Here is a 25,372-nt window from a genome sequence, read left to right on the forward strand (position 1 = left end):
ATTCACTATATAAATGAATATTTATGTTAGATTAGAGGAGCATAATATATTTATTATATAAAATATATTCAAAATGTCTATTGTTGTGTACAAAGCTTAATTTGTTGTAATATGTATTTAGGTAGTTATAAGATCACAGCTATTTATACATGGTGTCTTGACTATCCATCCGCCTTGGACAAATATTTGAGAAATCCATTATGCAGTGGCTGATAAGAAAAGCATTGTTTTTAATTTTAAATTTTAGCCGATACCTTACAGACAATTTGTGTATCTTGTTTCTGAACTGAAATTTCTGTAATATTTTTCAGTCAGATTGCGGTAGTTACTTACTTAAGTTATTGTTGGTAATTCAAGTCCACGTATGACCAAGTTAGCTTTATCTTTCAATATTTTAGACACAACTTTACACCTTTGTTTCCTAAAATATTATATACGAGGGTGGGTCAATAATTCCTTAGAAAAAAGCATTAAAACAGTTTTTATTTTTGTATTTTTTTTTATTTCTCAACATAATCTCCTTGGAGCTCAATACACTTGGTTAGACGTTTCTCAATTTTTTTTAAACCGTCAGAAAAATAAGTTTTCGGAAGGTTCTCAAAATAAGCATTTGTCCGATCGATGACTTCTTCATTTGAAAAAAAACGTTGTCCACTTAGCCATTTTTTTAAGTTTGGGAAAAGGAAAAAGTCACTGGGGGCTAAATCTGGCGAATACGGTGGGTGGTCGACCAATTCGAACTTCAATTCTTCAATTTTAGCCATTGATCGTAAACATGTGTGAACACGGGCATTGTCCTGATGAAAGAGGATTTTTTTCCTGTTTAAATGAGGCCGTTTTTCTTCAATTTTGTTTTTTAGCTGGTCCAATAAAGATGCATAATAATCCCCTGTTATTGTTTTTCCTTTTTCCAAATAGTCAACGAAAATAATTCCACGTGCATCCCAAAATACAGTAGCCATAATCTTACCAGCTGATTTTACGGTTTTCGCCTTCTTTGGACATGGTTCGCCTTTCGCAATCCACTGCTTTGACTGTTCTTTCGTCTCGGGAGTATAGTGGTGTATCCATGTTTCATCTACAGTCACAAAGCGACGAAAAAATTCATCCGGATTGCGTTGCATGAGCGACAACAGGGCTTTAGAGGCCACCACCCTATTGCGTTTATTGTCGACTGTGAGCAAACGCGGCACCCATCTTGCAGAAATTTTTTTCATGCCCAATTTGTCATGTAAAATAGAAATGACGCTACCTTTTGAGATCCCTGTAACCTCAATTATCTCACTCAACTTTAATCTTCGGTCACTTAACACCATATCGTGGATTTTATTGATCATTTCTGGTGTAGTCACCTCTACAGGACGTCCTGAGCGTGGTTCATCCTTTGTTGATGTACGACCACGTTTAAATTCATTTAACCAGTTATAAATAGTTGCAAGTGAAGGAGCAGATGTGCCGTGAACTAAATCCAACTCATTTTTTATTTCCTTTGCTCTTAACCCTTTTATATTAAAATGTTTAATAACAGCTCTAAACTCAATTTTCTCCATTTTCCATTTTTCCATTTTCCACAAGCCTTAAATGTACGAGAAACACACAACAACCCGACCAATCTGATTGAAACTTCGCAGCATACTGAATCGGTAGTGCCGCTGCATGAAAACAAACCGCTTACAGTACTAGTCGCGCCACCTGTCGGCTTTTCTAAGGACTTATTGACCCACCCTCGTATCTCTTAATACTACACTAAACGCGTTGAAACAGTAAAACCCAGTAAATTCGAAGACAATTCAAATTACGAATTACAGTTTGACTGTAATTTCGGATATAATTGTTATAATTTGAATAATTAAAGGTGTTTAACTGTATTTTGATTGAATGTGTCGAGTAAAATCCCATTTCCACAATGATATTTATTTGATAGTATGAAATGACATAAAAGACATAATTTAAAGAAAACGTTAAATGCGCTGTACTTAATTGGAGTATTAACGTCTGTACGCTTTCAAGTCTTACTTAATTATTTAGAGGCTTTTTGATATAGAAACATATAATATTTACACGCTATTTAGAAAGTCCTCTTTTAAAAAAATTGTTTTCAAATATTTATTATGTAATATTTATATTATTATCGAATATTTGTATTCACTCAATGAGAAAGTTTGTTATATTATATTATATTTGAAAAATATAAATACTTTCATATCTTGTTATTCCAGAGAAAAAGACAATTGCTTATTGTATCTAATCTCGAATTAATAAGAAAAATATATTATTACAGTGAGACTTTTATATCAAGTCTTTCACGTCATCACGGTTGTTTCTAAAACTAATACACGCCCCCCACAATTACTGTACCTGCTACTACGTCACCCGTGCCCATAATTCAATGTGTGTTTGATATTGCGTGGAGTTTTATTAACATTAAAATGATTAAACCTTTGTGAAAGCAAACGAAGAGCATTATAGCACCTGTAGACGTGTATGAATTTAGTTGCACCTATTATGTGTATTTTAAACTATTACAATAATAACTATTTACACGTAAAAGGGCTAACTGTCTCTCCAATCTCATTCTTCAATAGTAAGCGAGACGCGATGTTGTCATTGAATGGTGCTATTTGACAGGTCGTGAAAATCAGTAAACGTCAAAATGCGCTGTGTAGTTCTTTTTTTTCCGGTTGGTTTGCTACTATCGTTCTACTGCAGAGGCGCATATTTCGCACAATCCAATTGTCGCATGAAAATTTAGAAGCTTCTGAACTTTTTTGATCCATGCGTACAATCTTGCAACTTGCACGATAATACGTGTTTACATGTACATGTTTTTGTTATGGCCGCGATAATACGTCAGCAGTAAATCCATGCACGTATAAAGGGAGTATTACTTTGAATGTAGAAGTATTGTGAGGAGGATAAACAGAAAAGAAAGCTTTTAATTCCTCTCACTAATGCCAGAGTTAGAGTATCTGCTATGGCAAGTCAACACACAAAAAGCGTAGAAACACACGTAGAAAACTTGATATAAAAGTCAGTCTATATTTATCATATTATCATTAAAAACAAACCTATTTATATTAAATATATTCTTTAGTTGTGCTAGGAAACATAATATATATATATTACATAACGAGTGTATATTTATAAAAATATCAGAAATGAGTGTTGTCATGTGAAAAAATTATATTAATCAAAATTATTTCAAACTTTAAGATGTAAAATGTTTACGACTGTTGGGTATTGGAAAATTTATTGTCGGCGACATTGTTATAACATTACAACAACGTAATATTATTAGTGAAAGAATGTATTGATGATTGTGATAGAAAATTATAAAATAGCAATTTATCGGTAATTGAAAACATTTCAAGTGCATACGATGTTCAAAATTTAATATATTAATTATTATTCTGTAATTTTTTTGGTACTGAGTTTACTCTGATAATTTTATTAACGGCACTATCTAATATTTATTGGCAACTAATTGAAAAATGTAACATTTTTAATATTATTCCTCATCTTTTGCTTTCAAATTAGATTTGTAGAAAATAAATAATGTATAAACATTGTAGAAAAGTAGCATTCTGGGATTTAATTTAATTTCTAATACTTGTTAATTAAATAATATGATTTTGACATTGATACAATCGGTTTGTTCACTGATGTGCCATTTTGCACATTTTTTTTTTAAAACATAAATTTAAGACATAGTTAATTAATAAGTTAATTTGTTTTGCCAAATATTTCACAATAAAAATATTGTTTGTTCGAATCCGAAGAGAAATCACTATCAATATATCTTTAGTGGCAAAGTTGTGCCATATGATTTTTTTTCTTTTTGCAATTCGTAGAAATGGCCAAATTTTTTTAGACATCAAAATTAGACTGTTGACTGATAAATTATTGTTAAAACCTCACCCTTTTTTCATGTGTATTAATTTATTTTAAAAAGAATTAATTGTATTTATTATATTATCATAAAAACTTTTTTATGGACTTACCAGTTTTTTTTTTTATAAAATTATTTTGTAACTTTTAGATGCATAAATAATTCTATAGGTTATGATATTAGCATCTTGATACCTATATAGTTTTTAATTTATTTATTCACATGTCCGATGTAATGGTAAACATAATAAATGCGTTACGACTAGGAAATGTTTAAATTAATTATTATAATATTCATTGAATACGCCAAATTACACGCCATAAAATTTTATGCCTTAATCAATGATACTTAGCTATTGGAAGTTTGATAATACATAGCTACATAGCACAAGAGACACTAGGTATTTTTACAAAAAGTTTTATCTAAAGAAATATATATATTATAAATGCTATTTTGCATTCACTATACTGCCGTACTAAGCACAGAGGCCGTATCTGCATTTTAGGCAAGTGGGAGATCTGAGCTTTCATATTATTTTACTTTTCCTGCTAATACTGGGGAACTTTTTATTTATTTTATTTGCCTATAATAGTTAATTTTGGTTTAAGATTTGTTTACATACCTTGAAAATTTGATTGATTTTATTATTATCATTATTATTATGTATTGATATTAGCCATATATATGTCAGATACGGCTAATATGCCTTAGTAAATGAGAGTTAAAACCAAATCGCTTAGTATTTATCGAGTTTATTTCTCAAACTCCGTAGATACGGCTATTAAAACCCTTGATTTCTCCGTAACTATAGCAGTTACGGCTTGGATTTATTCACCGATCTTATACAAAAACTCTGCAGAATCCAAATATCTAAAAACATGAAAATACCTAAATACGTCAGTTACGGCCTCTGTGCTTAGTACGGCAGTATAACATACATTCACTTGCATACTAATTCAACGAAACTTAAAGCGTAGTATAGAACCATAAAATATTCGTTTAACTATTTACGATTCCAAAATCGTTTATCTTTTATACCTACTTACACTACTAAATATGTACAGTTTTGCAATACGCTATTGAAATTAATCCCCTAAGGGGCATTGTACTGTATCATTGTCATGAGCCAGAATCAATTCACTCCAGAATGAAGGCCTCTCTAAACTTATTCCTTCCACAGAACTTAACTATATTATCAATGCAGCAGCCTCCGTGTCTTCCTTTCAGATGTTTTTTATCTCTTTGGTACCACTGGATTACTCTGTGTGTCCAGGAGTATTGTTATAAAAAAATTAAGAATCTCAGGTAAGTTAGAGGTCTAAGCCTGAACAATCTGCACTCTTGGTAGAAAAGTTATTTGCGTCTATGATACCCTATCTTTCTCACCATAAGAATCAACGTTTATTTATCACATAAAATATTTTTTTACCACAAAATATAATTGTTTTAAACATCTTTTATTTAAAATTTGGAATTTATTCATGTTTTGCTTCATGGTTATGTCACTTTTTTTAGACATTTTAATTTAGTGTTCATTTTATATAACTCATTCTGTAAAACTTCTTATCGTACTTTACATATTGACTTTGAGAGCCCTTAATTTAACTGAGTTTCTTCAATTTCAATCAGTTAACGGTACTTCTACCCATGCATTTCCGTTGAGTAGTATTCAGACATATCATCCTAACAATAGTATTACGATCCAATTGTAGCTCCTCTGACCACTAACCATAAACAATATTTAAATCCTAAATGCATTAAAGAATCACAGACAAGTTATATAAAAAAATATTTATGAATGCCATCTACTATCAAAATCTTCAACTTAAATGAGATAAATTTAAACAAGGTAAAGTATTGGTCCCTCTTATTTTGAATGAATTTTTATTATAGGGTTATTATATATATACACACCGTACTTTACACTCATTATACTAGCCAAGTTGATTGTTTTAAATAATCTGATATATTGTACACACACTGGCATCTCTTGCAAACATGGTGAAATACTTAACCGAAATAAAAGTCTTTATGATATACTTTTAATAAATTTCCAAAAAAGAAATTCGTAGACCGCCGGGAACCGACATGCTCATACCTCTCAGCGTTTAATGGGTCAAGTAGACCCAAAAAATTTATTATCACAATATACAGAGCTGTCCAATCAAAAAAGTACCTAATTAAATGTAGGATTTCTTCATTTTTTAAAGATTTCTGTGGGAAGAGGAGTGGTCCACTGAACGTCTGCTGAAATTTCAATCCAAGACCCTCCACAATCCACATGCTATAGTGCAACATCTATATTGTGGTTCACAGGCCCCCGAACTAAAAATCTTGCAAGCTCTTTCATATAGATCTTCATGCGTTCCCACACCCTCCCACTTTTGTCTGCTCACTTAACATATAACATTTTTTTACGCACATTTAGTGCATTGTACTAACAATCCACCGGAGTTTTCTGGGACATGACATATTCAACAAGTAATTCATAAGATTTAAGAATGTGACATTCTTTATTGAGCATACATATGGTGCCGGACAGAACTCGAACCTGGACACATGGACCTTCCTGATGCTGGCTAGGAATCGAGGCTTGTACCTATTATTGGTACTTTAATTCAAACCACAAAAGCCAGTCGTCAACATTAGCGAAATTTGAGAAGTACTCCAATTGCATGACTATTAGTTAATTTTGTCGTAATCAGGTAAAGCAGAAATCCAGCACCATATTTATGTTTATCATATACCTTAAATACCGCCCATAACGGTTAACTGTGGTAACCTATTATTATTATTACACGCAGGCCTCTGATGTTTCGATTATAATATAGAATTAGCACCAAGTCCGCTGCATTCTTGTGTGCCACTTTTTGAATTTTCTCTACTCTGGCTACTCGTTGATTCGGCGCCCTCCATAGGTCATTCATTCGTAATCATTAATCTCAGATCAGTTCTATTTCTAAGATAGAGCAGCTTTTCTCGCACACAGGCGTCTATCTGTACCCTTCACAGTACCTCTGATTCACACTGTAGGTACGCTACTATTGGCCTACGGGCCAGCCTTTTATTTGATATCGTGTTAAAGGATGAGAAGGAATCTGTCCTGGAATCCTTTTTATATATTTCAAGTTATATATTTCGCTACCAACCCAACCAAATTGAGTCTTTATGGCGTCCCATTTAAGAATAAAGTTCTATAGGCTATTGTCTGTTCACAAGAAGCCTAGCTTCGGCATTAGTGTTAAATTGGCCTAAAATGCAACGTTGGCATTTTCATCTCACACCGATATTGAACATTTTATCAAATAAATAAGATTAGACATAAATTTAAATGATATCTTATGTTAATATAAATTATTGAGAGTGTTGCATGAATTTGTAGGAATCGCATAGAATTTAAATCCAATGAATATTAAGAAATAATATTGTGATTGGTTGTTTTTTTTTCCAAGACATTTCGACCAAAATGAAATATAAAATTGTGAAATCATATCGACTGTGTTTAGGAAAAAGGACGTAACCCTCACTGAACAAATTTTACAGGAGAGGCAAAAAACTTTTTTGAGAGTTTTTAGTTTAATATTTTTTTTAAAAATAGCCATATACATTGGGTGCATGATGATTGATGATTTGGTGTAATATATTTTCGATCTAATAATAATTAAAGAAGTTATTACAGAAAAATCATTAAAATTGCGGATAAATGCTTTTTTCCATAAATTAAAAATTAATTAATCTCAATTAAAACCTGAATTTAGATAATAATTCAGCATTTGTGGCTTACTTCCTTTTTATAGAATGTGTATTTAGTTGTATACATTGTTAATATCTAATAAAAGCACTTTTCGAAAAATTGAGGGTTACGCCCTTTTTCCTAAACACTGTCGATATATTTATACTGACATCAATATGTAATAAGTATGTTTCTAGAATGCTACGTAACGTAGTGGAATTACTAGTTTGTTTCGTAGTGAATAGATTTAATTTTAAATTGTGCAAACAATGTTTGAACAGCCTTACACGATTAATCCCCATATATCCAAAAACTCCCATCAACGTGTTGTGGATCTGAGCAAAATCAAGTTTCATCAACAAATCAATTTTACAAAAATTATAAAAATAAAAACTACACAATATAATATAATATATATAATCTTCTCCATATTTTTATATAGTATTGCATCGTAGACCCTGAAGGCAATTGATGCCTTTCGAATGTGGTGTTGGTAATTGGCTTTGATTTCCTTGAACAGAATACAAAAAGAACCAATCAATTTTCCAGAAATACGAAATAAAGGAATTGCCGCCAACAATATGCCTTAGGATCAATCACACATAGAAAATTGTCTCAATCGGGTTATGGCCTTTGGTACGCTATGTACAACAGTACATTTTTTTTGTGAATGACAATAAAATCGATGTGTTCCAGTCGAGACAAGTTTCTATGTGCATCCGGGCCACAGAACAGATAATAAATAGAATACCGATAGGCAATATTCAATACGCCGCCTGGTGAAGCAGGTTTTTGAATGTGTGAGTGTCCTACGAAAATGAAGCACGCATTATGCACGTGCAATAGTGTGTGTAGTACACCAACATTAAATGAGCGTAAATGCATAAACGGAGAGCAATTTTTAGTATTCGACCTAAAACGTATTCTTAACACGTGTGTAAGTTTAACCCGGATTCTCCCTTACTCGAGTCGGTTACCTGCTATCGCCTTACCCATTATTTCTGAGTTCCCTGATCCGGGCTTAAGACGTATTCTGAAAATTTTCAGACATTTGTGGGTTGAAGAATCTGGAGTGACTAGTAATTTTGGACAGCCTTAATGTAAAAAATCATTGTGTCAATTACCTGTCATTTGAAGCTCTTTTCCTAATCAGTAAAAACGTGAGTCGAAAATTTGTAAATTTACAGAAAACAAAAAAGTGTTATATCACATATGTGGTTGTTGGTGTGACGAGATACGCATAAATCGACTTTAGTGTAGTTCTGATACATGATACGAGTACCAAATAAAACAAGATTGCTCACGATTGCTCACAAGCTCACATGAGGTGATGGTAATGTGTTTCTAGCATTATTAGCTCAAAAGATGACTGTATTCGAAGTGGTCACGATCCTCAGCTAACAACAAAGAACATGAGAATGGAGAAGAATGTCTCTTTATCATTCCTTCATGACTTCATGACCATTGTGAAATGCAGTAATTTTTTAAGTCAGCAAGACTATCCACCTCTCACTGTCCTCCGATTCTCTCAGGACAGATTGAAAGCTTCCCCTAGTAAGCCCATTAAGGTCACTAAAGCAGCTTCAGCATTAAATATACAGGGTGGCGCCAAAACAAATTAAATCCAATATGAACACATTGAAAAGTAAATACATATTCGCTAGCCAAATAAAACCAAACTACATAAGAAAACATGTTACAGTCACTTCGTGAAAATATTATCATGCAGGTGAGCTCCACTGGATTTCAGGTAAACCTAATGCATTGTAATTGCCAATCAACAATTGAAAATTCCAACCAAGAAAAAGGTATCAAATGATTCGATACTTAGATAAAGTATCAAAAAGTATTGGTCAAAAGGCATCAATATTTTTATTATATAGTTATATTGACAGTTTTTATGTATACGATTTTTCATTTATCATCTTATTTTCATTTATATGTAATCCACAACATGTTGATAAAACAAACGAATTTTACCTGTTGATTGTGTTGGACTTGGCATTTCCTGTTGTATTGAAAAGATTTGCTTGTTCAAGTAAGGAAAATTGTATTATCGTTAATAATTGTAACAATAATAAAGATAAAATGAACATTTACAGTGTTTTCATTTATTTTAATGGCCAACTAGTGACACAATAGTGAAACGTGGGAGAAGAGTATGCTAATTTGTAGAGAGGTTGGTGGTGATACCGGATAAAGGTCTCCCACAGGAGACCACCTCAAAGGGCGGACCGAACCATCATCTTTCCCAAAACACCACAGCCTACGTCCACTCTTCACGGTTCTCGCAACCCTTGGCCGAGCGGAGCCCGCCTCAAAATCCGAAATTCAAATTCGGTCCGCGATCCTTCACGGCATCGGCCGCTACGGCCGACGTTTAGCTAAATTTACCTATTTTATAAATATTCATTTTATACGCTGTGCATCTTACATTAAAGAATACTGTAACTGTAAAATGTATTTTGCCAAATAAAACGCCCTGTTTTCGCCGTAATTCCGCGTTGTCAATCACAAGCATGTCCCCGAAAGGAGAAGCCAACAGACATAACCATAACCTTACATCATCCAGGGGGGTCCAGCGACTCCTACGCCCCACCCCCCCTCTCTTTACGGAGGTGACACGGAGCGAATCTACCATGACCAGTCACAAATTGACTGATGTAATGGTCTGGAGTCAGACATTTGGTTATCTCCATTCGCCACTGTATGTCTGGTAAAAACGTATATGTGTGCCGGGCCTTGGTCGATTCGTCCCACTTTCGCTGCCAGGTCTTAATGGCCGCATCGAGCGACATGAGTCTAATTCTGCGCTCCAATAATGCCACTCCTTCGCCAGATAGCCGGGGGGGGGGACGACGATGTGAAAATCACCAACGTCGGCCAGCAATATTGAAGCGCTGCTGACCTGAATGTGCAGGTCAAGGGGGAGAATGCCGGCCAGGACCGGGAGCGCGTCAGTTGAGGTAGTACGGTAGGCCTTGGTAATGGACAGAAGCGCGATGCGCTGTCCTCTTAAAAGAGAGATTCTAAGTTTGACACTTTTGGGAATGCGCGGGCAACAAGCACTGGCGGCATAAAAATGGCGCCGTAGGCGATCTTGAGCGCCCTTACTTTTACGCCCCATCCTTCACCAGCCATGCGGCCGACCCTCTGGAAGGCCACCCCAGCCTTGTCGACTTGAGTTTCGGCATGGTGTTGGAAATTTAACATTGTGTCCATTTTGACGCCTAGATAGGTGACGATCTTCAACACTTTCACTCTCGTGTCGCTGAATCGGACTGTGGGTCGTCTCGAACAGCTAAGTCATCTCGGTCCTTTTAGGACAGTGGCTTCTGTCTTGGAAGGTGTGAATGATAGTCTAGTTAATCTACCCCAAGCCTCAATTGATGCTAAGGCTTCGCCAACGGTGCTCTCAATCTTTGCCCTGCTGTCGACCTGGACCAGCAGCAGCGCATCGTCTGCATAGGCAATGACAGTACAGTCGGTTGGAAGCGGAATTTTAAGAAGATCGTCAAAGAGTACGTTCCAGAGAAGGGGCCCGAGGACTGAGCCCTGGAGATATCCCATGCTGGTGTTCCCCTCTATTGTGGTTGATCCAACTCGAAACTCGATCGATTTATTGGTTAAATAACTTTGAATTGACGGGAACAAATTTCCTGGTAGTCTCTTCAGCCGGAGCTTTTGAAGTATAAGAGGCCAGGACGCACTATCAAACGCACCTGCAATGTCCAAGAAAACTCCTAGGACGTATGCAGTCACTGAAGAGGGCTGTAATCTCTGGCGCGGCGATGGCCCATGTGCGTTTGACAAGTAAATTGTCAATGCAGTGCGGGCCTGGGGCTTTGCCAGCAATCAACGTGCGTACGATGTGGTTGATCTCCTGTTCGGAAGGCAACGATGAGTGATCCGTGTCGATCAGAAGAGAAGCCTCGAAGCGGGCCATCTTCATGGCGTCATCATCCCTGGATTCGTCATCTAGGGGGATGAGGGCCTCGAAGAGGACCGCAGCCGTTTCAGACTCTTCTTCTTCTTCGATGGCGCTACAGCTCAAGTCGAGCCCTGGCATCCTCCACCGCTGTCCACCAGCCGGAACGGTCCTCCGCACGGCTTTTCCAGTTCCTGATTTTTAGTATCTGGTTGGCATCTTTTGTAACATTATCACCCCATCGTATGCGTGGCAGCCGTTTCAGACTCAGTACTGGTGAATCCGCCACCCGGTTTCTCGATGCCGCACAAGAGACTCGTCAGTCTGAGTCCCAGCCTCAATGCGCGATATGTAGGACCCCAGGGGTCCGAACCTCCTTCGATGGTGACAAAATTATGCCAGTAGTCTTTCTTGGCTTGAGTGATTGCTTTCTTGTATTCCATTCGGGTGGATTTGGCCATGGTTGCAAGGGGATGGATGGAGGCAGGTGGTTGCTTGCGCAGGCGTGCACGTTAATGGACCTTGCGTGCTTTTCTGAAAAGGTCACGTAGGCGCGAAACATGCTGCGTCCACCACGGCGACTGGCTTGATGGCTTGGGCTTGCAGCGTCCGAGTGAAGCTTCAGCTGATCCGGTGATGTCTGCAGTCAGTCGTGAGGCGGCCGATTGTAGGTCCGGAACACGGGTTCAAGATGTCCTGTCAAGCTTTTTGGAATGCACCTCTTCAAACTTTTCCCAATTCCCAGTTCTAAATCGCGTAGGCGGGGATGGGGATACGTCAGAGACGCCATCGTGCGAGGAGTCAGCGGCCATCTCAAAAGTGATCAACCGGTGATCGCTCATGGAAGCGCTCTCATGGACACTCCAGCCGCTGATTCGTCTGGCGACGTACTCAGTGGCCAGGGATATGTCGATGTGGGTGCTTCCGCGGTTTGCGTGCGACACAAAAGTCGGCATGCTATTGGAGTCGTTGAGGACGACCAGGTTGTGCTGGTGCACCAGCTCCTCGATGACGTCTGCGTCGCACAGGGGGATATCCACGGGCGCCCAGAGGGGGATTGTGAGTTTGCATCCGCACAGATGATGACATCCCTGCCACCAACTGCGTGTAGGATGCCGTCGATCACTTATGCCACGTGTTCCTTTGTGCTCTTAAAGCTGAAGTAGGCGGAGATAACCACCACGCTGCCTCCTCCGGGAAAGCTTGTATCCGCACACGCGACTAGCTCAGTTGACAGGTGCGAGAGCGACAGCACGCCAAGGCGGGGGTCAAGAGCAAAAACGCAGGCCTTTGGCTCTGCACATCTGGCACTGACAACAAGGCCCGCGCACCCGTCCTTTTTTAATGACCTTGGGGCCCTTTTCAGAGCCCCAGTGGTACGGTTCCTGTACCAGCGCCAGAGACATGCCCGCGACTCGCATAGTCTTAATCAACTCCGCCGAGCCGGCGTCGCTCAGGTTGACGTTCAACTGAGCGAAGGTTATCATCGCGTGGCAGTGTAGTCCACCATCGCCCTCTCGCGCAGCTCAGCGTGTAGCCTTGCTGGGCACTTGAGACTGCCGGTGGAATGATCTGACGGCTGCTTATGTTTGTGGCAAGCCGCGAATTTGGTTGGGTTACCTTTGTTGGGGCAGTCCTCTCGGTCGTGGCCGGAGATGGCGCAGTGGCTGCATGTCGGGGTCTTGTTCGTACACCCTTTGGCCATGTGTCCGTAGAGGTGGCATATCGTCGCTATAGGATTTGTTTCCCGAATAGACCAAATGTCAATTTTTCAGGAGACGAAAAACAAATTTCATTGTCGTATATTTAAATAATAGTAGATGTATCGATCATTCTTTCTACACTGTATGATTGCAACATTATCTAAGAATAGATTCCAAGAATAATATACTGGTATAAATCATTAAATGCACAGAAAATGCATTTTTTTTACAAGTACTCACTGTGGATATTCGGGAAATTTTAATCGCTCTCTCAGAATAATGGATATTCGGAACAAATCAAGGACGTTCGGGATTTAAGACCGGAGCGTATTGCTGCACGGCCCACGGATTACTGAGTGGTCAAAAAGTACGCGCCTCAAATGTTATATTTATTAACACGATAATTGTCAAGAATTACTTCTACTATTTAAATACTTAATGATCGTAATTACACAAGTTCGTATGTAATAATAACATGCGGCAATCGATTTTTCGGTTTTTTGGGATTAAGTAATAACATAGTTTTTAAGTAAATAACTATTTTTCTATTGAACGAATAATTCACAAGATTTAAGAATGTACCATTCTAATAATTGAACATACATATTTTTTTAAATCACTTCTGAGAAAATGTATTATAACCAATAGAAAAAATCTTTTTGAAAAAAGTAAGACACCCGGCAGGATCGACCCTGCATCTCCTGGGTTTACGCCCCAGTCCACGAATTATCCTCTATGCTACGAGGTGACATATTTATGACGACAAACTTTAACTATTGTTGTTTTTATTTAATAAAACGCAATTTTTTTATAGTACTTATTCCTCTTTCAATTAATATATTAGGACCTAATATATTAATTAAAAGTGGAATAAGTACTATAAAAAATTGCGTTTTATTAAATAAAAACAACAATACAATGCAGTTCCAGCATGAATTGACAGTTAACAAAATAAAAGAAACTTTAACTATTGGCCTTTTAATACCTGCTCATCAGCATTCTTCAAAATCAAGCGACTATCGGCGATCGGTTTTTGTTTATTAAATAAAAGTAGGTATCTACTACTTCAATTACTAACTGACTTCACGGATTTCTCCAATATTTTATGATGGTACTTAACTCGTACTTGCTAACAATTTTATATTAATACTTTTTCCAAAAAAAAAATTATCTATGTATATAAATCTGTATATTATTATATCTATATATTTCTATAATTAACAATTAAACTTATTACAAACCACCAAATAAATATTATATATTTACTATTGTAAGGAATGACAACACAAAATAATAGCATGTATAAATTAATTACCATTGGCTGCTAATATTAGATAGGTACCAATATCCTAAGTTTATAATATTCACCAAATAAATAGTTACTAACATACATATTAAATTAACTATCAGCGCATTCAAAAATAAATAATAGCGTCGCCTTTATTTTCATAGAAATACCTAGATTAAAAGTAAAATAAAGACAAGCAATGTTTGATTAATAATAATTTGAAATAAGTAATAATTATTTTTTACGTCATAGTAGTTGGCGGGTCACACTGTAGAATTCATATAACCGTTGGGATTTTGTGTCATTTATCAAAACAAAATGCAGTTATTTAGGTTAAAATACTCACTTCCATAACTCTACTCTAAGTTCAGGGCGAACTGGTGATGTATCAGCTATGAATGATCTCTTCAAATTTGATGAATTCACTATTAAAACAATAGTAACTTTAAAAACAATATCAATAAGACGAAATTTGTTGTGTCAAAAAATATGAAAGTGGGCGTGATTGTTTTAGAGCTAGACAGCGTGAATGTGGGAGCGAGATGCACGGCGTCAGCGCGGTTTGATTGGCTAAAGTCATATTCGGGAAATAAAAACTCAGCCAGAAATCTATTTCGACCGAAATTAACTTGGATATTCAGGTACGAATAGTTGGACATTCGGGAGGACACCACGGAGTAATTGTAACTTAACATGGCGTATTCGGGTTTTTTAAAAAAATATCTCTGTTCCTAGATAAAAATATATTGTTTTTATAAAAGATTTCGGTAGAGTTCGATAAAAAAAATTGAACTGCATTAAAATGTCGATTTCGACAAAAATGGATATTCGGGAAACAAATCCTATAGCGACGATATATTAAATTTGACTACCCCAACGTCCCTCAGAGGGAAGGATTCCCACCCAATGTACAGCCTGTCTTCTGCCAGGAGGGCAGACCAGATGGCCGCCGGGGCGAAGACCACAAAGTGGCATCTGCCTGTTCTAGGCCCGGCTTTGTGGCTTAGCCTGATGCCTGATTTCTGGCAGGCCGGTCTGCTCCTTGGTGAAGGTTAATATAGCTTCCCGGAGTTGGATTTCTGTCAAGGTCGACGGAAGTTAAAGATGATTAAGCGAGGCTCGGCTCGTAGGGCAGCCTCCGAGGTCTCCAGGGCTTTCATAAGGGCCTTGGCCTCGACTTCGGAACGGGGGTGAACAATAACGCCTCCGTTCCTTATATTTCGGATCCCCGTAATTTGAACCCCAAGGGACCTGGGGTCAAATGCCTTCTTGAGGATCTCTTTCGTTGTATCCGATTTCTTCACCCCAGAGCCGGTCGAGAAGAGAAGAACGCCCGGTCTGGGGGCGAGGGGGAGGAGGGACGGGAATTGTTGGTTTGCAGATGTAGTGGGTGGTGTGAGCGTTGCAGCCGTGGCAGTAGGAGGGCGGCTTTCCTGCCTAGTGCTGTGGCCCATGACATTGGTGCAGGTGTAATCGTGGCGGTGGGCTGGGCATTTGTGGGCGCCTGTTGTGGATGGATGGTCTTCAGGGTTTTTGTTTGCGTATGAAGGTCTTAAATTGCCCTCTATTGCAGTTTAAGGCCGATAGTTATTTCTATTTCACAACACTTTTAAATCAGGCGTATAGTAATGGTCATGAGGAAACGGAAGAAGTATTTTACCACACTGCTGAGGAATTTATTGATGAGCCTACTCTGCCTGAAGTAAGAAGAGTATTAAGAACGCTGAAAAACAATAAAGCACCTGGAACCGACAGGATACAGCCGAGCTGATAAAGAGTGGTGGCCCAACACCGGAAGCAAATATCCACAAGATAATTCTCAATATTAGGGAAAAAGAAATTCTACCTGAGCAATGGAAGATGGGTATAATCGTGCCTATTCTGAAAAAGGGAGACAAAACAATGTGCGATAACTACAGAGGGATCACAATTCTAAACACAGCTTATAAAGTTTTCTCATCTGTACTGTATAGCAGGTTAATGATCTATGGTGAGGAAATCCTGGGAGAATACCAATGTGGCTTCCGACCAAATAGATCCACCATAGATCACATCCATCTCATGAGGCAAACTATGGAGAAAGCGCACGAATACAACCTTACACTCCACCATCTGTTTATTGATTTTAAACAGGCTTTCGACAGCGTGAATAGGGATAAGATGCTGCAGAGCCTAAAAATACTGGAAATTCCCTTAAAACTAGTAAGGCTAATAAAGACCACACTGACGGATACTCAAGCAGTTGTCACTGTGCAAAATGAGCAAATTGAAAGCTTCAAAATCGAATCAGGTGTGAGACAAGGGGATGCGCTATCCACTATGGTATTTAACCTTGTGGTGGAATCCATAGCTCGTGAAACCAACATAAGAGGATGGGTAGATAACAGTACAACGCAGATGTGCACTTATACTGACGATATAGTAATTACAAGCAGATCCAAACAGAGGATGATCGACCATGGTGGCACTATGAAAATAAAAGCAGAAAACGCTGGGCTGCAAATAAACCAGTCAAAAACTAAGTATATGGTCAGCACACGCGATAGACATAGGACAGCATGCATATGAAGGGGTGGACAAGTTCACGTATCTCGGATCCAGCCTAAATACCCAAAATAAGACAGCAGAGGAAATAAAAATCCGCCTTATCTCCGGGAATAAATGCTGGCATGCCTGCAAGCGACTGGTGGGGTCGAAAATTCTAGGCCGAAGAAGTAAACTTCTAATTTATAAAACAATTATTAGGCCAGTGGTCACTTATGGCTGTGAGACTTGGTGCTTAACTCAAAACGAGGAAAACAAATTAGCTGTCTTCGAGCGCAAAATACTCCGCAAAATCTTTGGACCCACGTTGGAAAATGGGAACTACAGAATAAAAATGAACCACGAGTTGGAAGAGCTGATTGAACAGCAAACAATCATAAGATACTGTAAGTTCCAAAGACTACGATGGGCGGGACATGTGGAGAGAATGCCTGAAGTTAGAGAGCCAAGGATCATGACGAAGTGGCTACCCCAACGGAAGAGACCCAGAGGCCGTCCAAGAAGGAGATGGGCTGACGCCGTAGAAGTGGACTGGCTTCATATAGGAAGACCCGGTAACTGGAGAAGTGTGGCGAGAGACCAGAGTGAGTGGAGAGCGGTTGTGGAGGAGGCCAAATCCCACCCCGGCATGTAGCGCCGTGGAAGAAGAAGAAGAAGAAGAAGTGTACATTAGTAAATCTATATCGTTAACATAATTTATATTGTTAATTTTAGTTACCTACTTCGAAAAAATATTTTTTTAATTTGTACAAAACATATTTATTTTTCTCCAAGAAATATAACCACAGGACGCCTTTTGCAATTTCCTCATGCGCCCCTCCATGCATTACCCCCTAAAATCATACATATTAATTTCAAAAGCCCCTAAAACGGTAGTTGAGTTTCAAAGTCCCCTAAAATGAAAAATCATTTGATTTTTAATATATTCTCTCAGTAAAATATGCAAAAAGTGAGTAAGGGATACCAAATATTATACTCTTTATAGTGTCTAAATCAAATAATAAATACATAAAGTTCACGCATTCAATACTATGACTTTTTCTCATTTTTCTCAGAACTGTCAAAAGTCGTTTTAGGGGCTTTTGAAAATAGACGCTTCATATTAACGTCGCAGATTGCGATGACGTAGCCGCTATGACGCGCCACTCGTACTTCGCGAGAAAACTTCCGGTCGAGTTTTCAAAAAACAACGCGAATATCTGCAAAATCTCCAAGAGGAGCTGCACTTGTCAGAGAACTTATCTTTAGAAGCAGGAGCCGACGACTAAATTTGTATGGAAAAACACGGATTTTTATACCCATCAGACGGGACAGTCCCGAAAAACTGACGTCAGGGATACGAAAAACCCCCTCCCTAATCTTAGGTTTTCATCAATTATCTGAAGAACCGTTAATAATTCTGATTAAAAAATTATGTAAGAGCGTAGGGGTTCTGATACCCGTCATCGTAATATAGATTTTAATAACTTAAAGTTTGGAAAAAGGTGAGGAAAAGCCGTACATGACTTTTCGGGGCGTGTTTACACGCGAAAAGTGGACCAATGAGGTTATTTTTGCCTCCTTCCAACAGACCAAGAGCCAGACCCTCGGACCAATTACGGAAAAGCGGTTTATTTTTCCGCTTTCCCGGAAAATTACGAGTAAGGTGAGTTAGGGTAAGTGCGGCATAAAAATCGATTAGATGAACTTTAAGTGGATGGTGATTCTTAACGGATTGTAATATCTCTTTGAAATTTTTGTTGACTTCTAAACAATTTATCCCTTTTTCAATCACTGTAACCATTACATTAAAATATTTAATGGTTAATCATAATTCAAACGTTTTAATGTAACAAGGCGAATAGACGCTCTTACCCCCCCAGTTGGGGTAAGAGCGTCTAGTTTCATTATCTCTCAAAATATTGTCAATAAACGAAATATGACAACATAAGTATTATCGAATGTTTGAAGTACAATATTTTGATAGTTCATGCATGTAAATTTCATTAAGAAATAGAATATATTTAATGAAATCAAAAAAGTTGGGTAAGTGCGGCATACTTAGTACTAGGGATGTGACTGTGGTAAAATAAAAAGAACAAATATTTTTTTGATATTTTATTTGCCGGAAAGTTGTATGTGTAGGTACAACATAAAATCCTTATAAGTTGATTATTCTTTAATTGTAATACGAAAACACTTCGTATAAAATTTACCAAAATCGATAAAAATAGTTTTGAAAAATCACATGTCAAAGATTTGAATAAGTTACATACAACGTAAAATCGTTTACAGTTACTTATTCATTAATTGTAATTGGAACACATATAAAATTTACCATAATCGATAAAAATAGTTTTGAAAAATCTTGGGCTTAGGTTTTATCAGTCCATTCATCCCATACATACTTCCCCTTAAATACGATCAGGGGTGAAATTTTATCCCCTTTCGCATTGCATCCTAATAATACTGTCGTATTCTCTTTTTCTGCAGAACTGATCGTCCTTGTGGAAGGAAATCCAATTTCACCCAGAACTTTGGTTCTACTTGGGTCTTTTGAAAAACTAGTTTCATCAATATTATATATATTTTCTGGTCTATTTTGAAGGCACAGGTTTGTAAGTATACCTTCAAGTAGATCATAGTATTCGTTGATAATAAAGGGATCACAAATTTTCTTCCTTGCATATTCGACGGCTTGAGGTTTTTTTCGGGAATTCCATTTTTGAATGGTGTTTTCAAATTATTTTTTTACAACATATTGCGAAACTAGTTCAATAACTTCTTTTTTCGTTAAAGCAAATCCATATTTCTCCATAACGTGTAAATTCTCTGCAATTTTTCCTTCAATTTCATGTGATAGAGCTGATGTTCGTCCCATAGTTTTTGACTTTGCACCTCGCCTCCCAATTATGTGAGACATAATGGTCATCCTCGGTATTTTATATTGTTTGGAAGCTTGGTAACCATTTGGACGACTACTTTTTACTTCTTTAACTGCTTCAAAGAGTTCGTTCTTTGTATAAGAAGCACCCCCTTTTGTCTTCCGAACATAATTTCCTGGGAATTTGGAATCTGAAACAAATTATTCTCCAATTTAACTAAAATATTGATAAAAGTGAATTTGTCAATATAAAATATAGTGACTATATGCGAAATTAAATTCATTTATTACATGTCGAGGAAATCAATGTGATAAAAAATATCTCAGCCCCACAAAATAAAAAAAATTGTATATACCCACTGAAATCGGTTATGTACATTATTACTTATAGTATTGTACGTAGGTATAGGCTATAATTTGAAATAAATAATAAGTACTAAATAAAATGAGGCGTAGAGTTACATAACCTGCTCTGGGCCATTTAAAAAAATAGTTTTGAAATTGTATCATTCGTTAATATGAATGACAATAAATTTTAATTCAATTACCTATGTTTATTAATATATCGTACTTGTAGATTAGCTTAGCTGTAATAATGATACATAGTTAACAATGCTGTGCTACGAGGGTGGGTTAATAATTCCTTAGAAAAAAGCATTAAAACAGTTTTTATTTTTGTATTTTTTTTTATTTCTCAACATAATCTCCTTGGAGCTCAATACACTTGGTTAGACGTTTCTCAATTTTTTTTAAGCCGTCAGAAAAATAAGTTTTCGGAAGGTCCTCAAAATAAGCATTTGTCCGATCGATGACTTCTTCATTTGAAAAAAACGTTGTCCACTTAGCCATTTTTTTAAGTTTGGGAGAAGGAAAAAGTCACTGGGGGCTAAATCTGGCGAATACGGTGGGTGGTCGACCAATTCGAACTTCAATTCTTCAATTTTAGCCATTGATCGTAAACATGTGTGAACACGTGCATTGTCCTGATGAAAGAGGATTTTTTTCCTGTTTAAATGAGGCCGTTTTTCTTCAATTTCGTTTTTTAGCTGGTCCAATAAAGATGCATAATAATCCCCTGTTATTGTTTTTCCTTTTTCCAAATAGTCAACGAAAATAATTTCACGTGCATCCTAAAATACAGTAGCCATAACCTTACCAGCTGATTTTACGGTTTTCGCCTTCTTCGGACATGGTTTGTCTTCGCAATCCACTGCTTTGACTGTTCTTTCATCTCGGAAGTATAGTGGTGTATCCATGTTTCATCTACAGTCACAAAGCGACGAAAAAATTCATCCGGATTGCGTTGCATGAGCGACAACAGGGCTTTAGAGGCCACCACCCTATTGCGTTTATTGTCGACTGTGAGCAAACGCGGCACCCATCTTGCAGAAATATTTTTCATGCCCAATTTGTCATGTAAAATAGAAATGACGCTACCTTTTGAGATCCCTGTAACCTCAATTATCTCACTCAACTTTAATCTTCGGTCACTTAATACCATATCGTGGATTTTATTGATCATTTCTGGTGTAGTCACCTCTACAGGACGTCCTGAGCGTGGTTCATCCTTTGTTGATGTACGACCACGTTTAAATTCATTTAACCAGTTATAAATAGTTGCAAGTGAAGGAGCAAATATGCCGTGAACTAAATCTAACTCATTTTTTATTTCCTTTGCTGTTAACCCTTTTATATTAAAATGTTTAATAACAGCTCTAAACTCAATTTTCTCCATTTTCCATTTTTCCATTTTCCACAAGCATTTTTTTTTTAAATGTACGAGAAACACACAACAACCCGACCAATCTGATTGAAACTTCGCAGCATACTGAATCGGTAGTGCCGCTAATGAAAACAAACCGCTTACAGTACTAGTCGCGCCACTTGTCGGCTTTTCTAAGGACTTATTGACCCACCCTCGTATCTTGTAGAAATTCCGTTACATTTATAATACGTTTTTACAATAAATTTAAAAAATCCCACTATTACCTATTTGTATATAAAAAGTAGACTTTATTTGTCGGATTTGGTTTTATGAATTTAATACTATAAAATAACTAATATACCTAAGTATATTATAAATAATATTGCTTAAAAATATTATCTTTTTATTTTTACATTTAATAAATAGGTTGGTAGGTAAGGTAGGTTTCCCACATTCATGGAATTTGAGTGACATGTAATGGGGTGATTAATTATTTAAAGGCAGGTACTTAATTCCGCTGGGTTTTTTCATTTATGCTATTGATATTATTAAATGTGTTATTGTTATTCTAAATAAATAATAATGCTTTATATCAACACAAAGCATTTTATTTCCAAGACAAGTACATACCTATTACTATTTAAAAAAAATATTACGTACCAATACAGCAGCCAAATATGTAGGTGCAATGCGAAAATTATACAGCTGCCAGTAGGTAAGAATGGCTACAAAATATTTTCTAGATAAAGTAAATTCTAAAATATATTACATACGTAATTAAAATAAATACGGACCTCTACTGAACTATCATCTCCTGTCGACAATGTACCACTGTGCACCAAACAGGGCTCTTTTTTAAAAATTCCGCGTCGAACGCCGCTCTGTCAGGTAGCGACTGACAAAGACCGCTCTTGGAATAATTAAAATGCATTTATTTAAATAAATACGGCTTATACATTGGATTTGACATTTTATTATACTTATACCGTATGTAACGGAAGAAATATAACATCTAAAATTACACTTAAATTATCATAATATCCCCAAAACAGTTTTTCGTGATTTACTTAAAACTCAAAAAAGTCTCTGGAGCGGGTCTACGCCTCAAATTAGAAGTTGTGAAAAAATGCTACACATTAGTTACAAAAATTAATATTTTATGATTGCATGGCACATCACTAGCTAAAACTTACCCATACAAAAATATAACAGTGCATGGGGGAAGAGCGTCGGACGCTCTTACCCCAATGATATTTTTTGGTGGGGGAAGTGTGTCTAGTTTACTAAAACATAATCATTGGCAATAATTGCAAATATTAAATTTAGACAACAAAATACCATTTAAGGTAAAGGTACTTACCAAAAATCACTTGTTTAGGACGAAAGATTGTCGAGATACAGATCGATTAAAAAAACATGTCGATTTCGGCCGTTGACTTCAAATAACTGACAATATTTGAAATGTCATACTGACCTTAAACAATGCTATTATACTGCCATCTTTGGATGGTGTGTGTGTATTTACATGTGTAATAGATACCCACAGATGTCACAACTTATATTTAAAACACTAAAAAGTTATTGACTATAGACGCTCTTACCCCGTAGACGCACTTACCCTAACTCACCTTATCTAATTAAGTTAAAAACAAGCGGCCTATAGGTATCTACAGGTGAGATGAGTTTCATAATCATTGCAAAAGCCCTTCTGGTACTTTTGACGTAGATTAGATAAATATTTTCTGATTCAATTATCAGGATTACCATAATGAAAAATGACAGATCGTCGATTTAAAACGGTGCATAATAAATTATCATATACAAATATTTTGTATCGGAATCGACCCTACCAACGTATTGTGATCAGTGCTCGAAATGGAAAATTTCACGAACAGGAACGCTCTATAATTTTCCGAAAAAAAAGTATGCTTGATTTTTTTTGTTACATACGTACGTACTTTGGATGTATAAATGCAACAATAAACTTTGAACTTCTTACAAGCAAGTGGGCAAGAATTGTCAGCGCCGCAGGCGAAATAACCTCGTCTCAACAAAGGATACCATCGAAAATTGTATTATTCTTTATTCTTACTTTAATCAGCAGGCATGTTACTTCTACCACCACTCGTCACTGCTTATAACTTATATTACTGTCTCATTTGGGATAGTTCAGTTTGTTAATTAATTAGACTTAAAAAACAACAAATCCACATACCAACCATAAAGATTCAAATTAAAAATTAATTTACATATAACAAATTTTACAGATTATAGATTCGAGACGAGCACAGAATATTTTAAAAAAATCAAAGAAATAGTATTAAAATAGTGTTTAAAAAATAAAGAAAAAGATGCAGTAACTATTAGAAAAAATAGTAAGTACCTATACAGAGACGAGTAAATACAACATGTATACAGTACATATCTGTACACCGATAGAGCTTACTAGGCCATTTAATTATTTAAGAAGTTATAAAACTAAGAATTTATAAACCGTTTACATAAACTCGTTCTCACGCAGGTGGAATATAGCAATATCCGAAGCGATTTGGTTGAACACAGTTATTTCCTGCCCAATCATTATTGGCAATTGCAGATTAGTTCTGCAGTACAGTATGTAAGCATACTTAAGATAAATCAATCGGATAAAGCCATGGATGGTATCCACACAGCTTCAAACAAAGGATCCTCAAAGATTTCTTTTGAATTTTCTCCACCATAAGGGCCATTAGGCCATACCTACTTCTAAGAAAAGTTTCAAGCCATCATGCATCATCACCAAACATCGTAATTATAGCATTTTAAATTGCCAATGATCGGCTTTTGAGCTTTGAGAATCGATGTCTCCGCCGAATCTTAGGGGTACATTGGTACGACCGCGTTACAAACACCCAGCTCGTGAGCAGACACAACAGCCTTCGGTGATTGAAGTTATCACGAAGAGACGATTTACGTGGCTGGGACACGCATTCCGTATGCCGCCAAAGAGTGTGGCACAGCCTCAAGGGTTCCGTCGCCGTGGCCGCCCCTCCCTCACCCTGAAGCGGTGCTACAAAAGCGACCTATGTGCTGCAGGTCTGACATGGCGGGAGGCGCAGGAGTTGGCGATGGACCGAGGGAAGTGGCGCCAACTTGTGCTTGCCCTATGCCCCAATGTTCGGACGTGACAGGGTGGAAGAAGAAGAATCATTAATTATATAAGGTAAATCATGACGGAAGGTGTAACTCAAAGTTAAAGTTAAATTTATACAAATACATTTATGGGGCACTATAAGGTCAAGATACGGTGGCCGCGCGGCATAAGCGTTGGACTATCACGCCGTGGGTCTCAGGTTCGAATCCTGGGTCTGGCAAGTACACATATTGTTTTTCAATTTGTGTGTGAGTCAGGGTATCGACCTAATAGGTTGAGCAAGTGGCTGACATCCATTTATTGTAAAAAAAAAATCTGTTAATACAAACCTCTACTCTGTGGAGGCCCATATGATCCTATTAGGATCGAACATGGTCGAAAAAAAAAATAAGGTCAAGATAAAGTTTTAGATCTAAATAATATTCCCACGACATGTACGGATTTACGAGGTTCAAAAATCTGTTTTAGAGTAACTTTTTACAAATTGAAAATGATCTGTAGGGCTTAGTTGACAGATCTAAGAAATAATTTTTATTTTTAAATTAACAGAATAATAGTGCCTCCAGACTTACATTATTAGGTTTTC

The 25,372-nt window shown here is 36.9% G+C and overlaps 1 protein-coding gene and 1 long non-coding RNA gene across 2 annotated transcripts in view; one reads left to right on the plus strand and one right to left on the minus strand.

Moving 5' to 3' along the window:
• Nucleotides 1–7,776: 7,776 nt before the first annotated feature.
• On the plus strand, nt 7,777–9,719 carry LOC147074847 (uncharacterized). The gene is made up of 2 exons (XR_015070060.1): nt 7,777–8,335; nt 8,629–9,719. It is a non-coding gene; the product is annotated as an uncharacterized LOC147074847 (long non-coding RNA).
• A 10,922-nt stretch (nt 9,720–20,641) lies between these two features.
• The window catches only part of D12 (YEATS domain containing 2 homolog D12), a 440,970-nt gene continuing 436,239 nt past the window's right edge, over nt 20,642–25,372 (minus strand). The window contains exon 11 of the mRNA XM_085943032.1: nt 20,642–21,872. The gene's annotated coding sequence lies outside the window, so the exon portion shown is untranslated. The remainder of the gene's footprint in view (nt 21,873–25,372) is intronic.

The sequence above is a fragment of the Rhyacophila brunnea genome, unplaced genomic scaffold (genome assembly GCF_057557595.1).
Source record: "Rhyacophila brunnea isolate RB1 unplaced genomic scaffold, BYU_Rbru_1.0 scaffold_15, whole genome shotgun sequence".
NCBI lineage: Eukaryota > Metazoa > Arthropoda > Insecta > Trichoptera > Rhyacophilidae > Rhyacophila > Rhyacophila brunnea.